This window comes from Hylobates moloch, unplaced genomic scaffold, assembly GCF_009828535.3.
Source record: "Hylobates moloch isolate HMO894 unplaced genomic scaffold, HMol_V3 SCAFFOLD_1, whole genome shotgun sequence".
Classification (NCBI taxonomy): domain Eukaryota; kingdom Metazoa; phylum Chordata; class Mammalia; order Primates; family Hylobatidae; genus Hylobates; species Hylobates moloch.
Window position 1 is genome coordinate 155,399,977 of NW_026652276.1, and position 2,213 is coordinate 155,402,189.

Genomic DNA, 2,213 nt, shown 5'->3' on the forward strand with positions numbered 1-2,213 from the left:
TTAGAGTCTTTGTATTTGATTGGCACATTCTCTTTCACAACTCTATATCCTTGATTCCCATGGGGAAAAGGAAACACTGTAATGTAGGACTAGGACAGGAGTCTAACAGAGTAGATCAGGATAAGCTGAAATGCATATGCATCAAGTTCAGAATAAATCCTGGGAAACTTAGTCCTGATCCTTCACACTACCTCTCAGTAGGGTGGTAACATAAATAAGTCTCCAAATCAGGCGTTCTTCCAGATCAGTAATTATCTCATTCTTAACTGGCTTTAGGGTAGCGCATCTATTCATTTCTTTCTTTCTTTTTTTTTATTTCAAGTTTTAATCAAAGTTTGTACATAAGATTACTTTATTCCTGAATCTTCTTAATTGTTTCTTCCTTGTATTTGCTCATTTCCTTTCCTACTTGGTGAGATTTGGCTTTCCATTCAAGAATCTTTTTGCGGGACACAGGGAGGGGAACATCACACACAGGGGCCTGTTGGTGGGTGGGTGGGTGGGAGGCTAGAGGAGGGATAGCATTAGGAGAAATACCTAATGTAGATGACGGGTTGATGGGTGCAGCAAACCACCATGGCACATGTATACCTATGTAACAAACCTGCACGTTCTGCTCATGTATCTCAGAACTTAAAGTATAACAATTTTTTTTTAAAAAGAATCTTTTTGCGGTCTTTGTCCAGTTTTAGCCTAGTGATAACCACCTTGCTGGGGTGAATGCCTACATGGACAGCTGAGCCATTAGCCTTTTCCCGCTGCACCCATTCAATGTAGATGACACATTTCTTCCTGTAAACCAGGACTGCTTTGCCAATTTGCTGACCTTTGTAGTGTCCTCATACAACCCGCACTTCATCATTCTTTCGGATGCTGTGGATCGCACGTTGTACTTCTGTCTCAGCTCTTTGGAAAGTGGGGAAGACATAATCTTCCTGCGAATGTGGGAAGGTGCTTTGAAATGCCTTTTGCGGTTCTTGCTTCGGTCGGAAGTCATAAAGGGATTGAACTTCATTTTGGCTGCTCCCGCTTCGATGATGGCTGCAAAAGACGCATCTATTCATTTCTAACAGTTATGTATCTTCACCTCTGTGTCATCCAGTGTAGTAGATGCTCAAAATACAGAGCTGAATAAGATGAGGCCCTTGCTCTCAGAGTTTATAATGTAACAGGTGAAGCACGTCAATCAACTTATCATATAAAAAAACTGTACAAGACTATAAATGGAGTGAATAATTCTTCTTTGACAGTTAGTGAGGAAGATAATACATGAGGTAGTGACTGAGTTATGAACAGAAACTCACTGGTGGTTAAACAGAGCATGATCAAAAACATGGACATGTGAAGCAAATAAAAATGAATTCATTGGCCGGGTGCGGTGGCTCACGCTTGTAATCCCAGCACTTTGGGAGGCTGAGGTGGGCGGATCACTAGGTCAGGAGATCGAGACCACAGTGAAACCCCGTCTGTACTAAAAATACAAAAAATTAGCCGGGCGTGGTGGCAGGCGCCTGTAGTCCCAGCTACTCGGAGAGGCTGAGGCAGGAGAATGGCGTGAACCCGGGAGGCGGAGCTTGCAGTGAGCCGAGATTGCGCCACTGCACTCCAGCCTGGGCGACAGAGCGAGACTCCGTCTCAAAAAAAAAAAAAAAAAAAAAAAGAACTCATTTGCTAAGTTCTAGAATTCAGGAAAGTAAATGAGGTTGACTAAGCAAAGTTGGTTCACTTAGATGTAAAATTTTAAAAGGAGGAAAATACGACCAATAATTCTAAGGAATATCATGAAAATTCAGGTATTAGTGGTGTCTATAGGAATAGTGTCAGGAAAGTCCACAATTTTAATGACTAATAGAATTTGCCAGGTAGGCTACTATTGTTAATGTTATTCAGAATCATGGGAGTCTGTAATATGATTTATAAATACCATCAGGAGTAAAATTAACAAGATGAAAAAAGTGGTTCTACTTTTACAAAGAAGTAAATTAAATCAACAACTTCAGTTGTAAGTGGTGATTGCAAGATAGTTCTCTAAGTGATCTTGGACTGATCCAGCTCTCCCCACTTTCTTGCTTATGGTTCTCAAAATTAATCATAGAATGTGCTGGGAATGCAACATCCTGAGGTAGCTGGAATAGCCTGGGCTCTGTTTCAGTCCCCTAGGAGAACACGATGTCTTCAACACTTCAGCCCAGCACATCCCATCATCCTGAGGT

At 41.5% G+C, this 2,213-nt stretch overlaps 1 pseudogene; it reads right to left on the minus strand.

Annotated features, from left to right (window-relative positions):
* Nucleotides 1-352: 352 nt before the first annotated feature.
* Nucleotides 353-1,015, minus strand: LOC116809617 (large ribosomal subunit protein uL24-like; annotated as a pseudogene).
* Nucleotides 1,016-2,213: the final 1,198 nt, after the last annotated feature.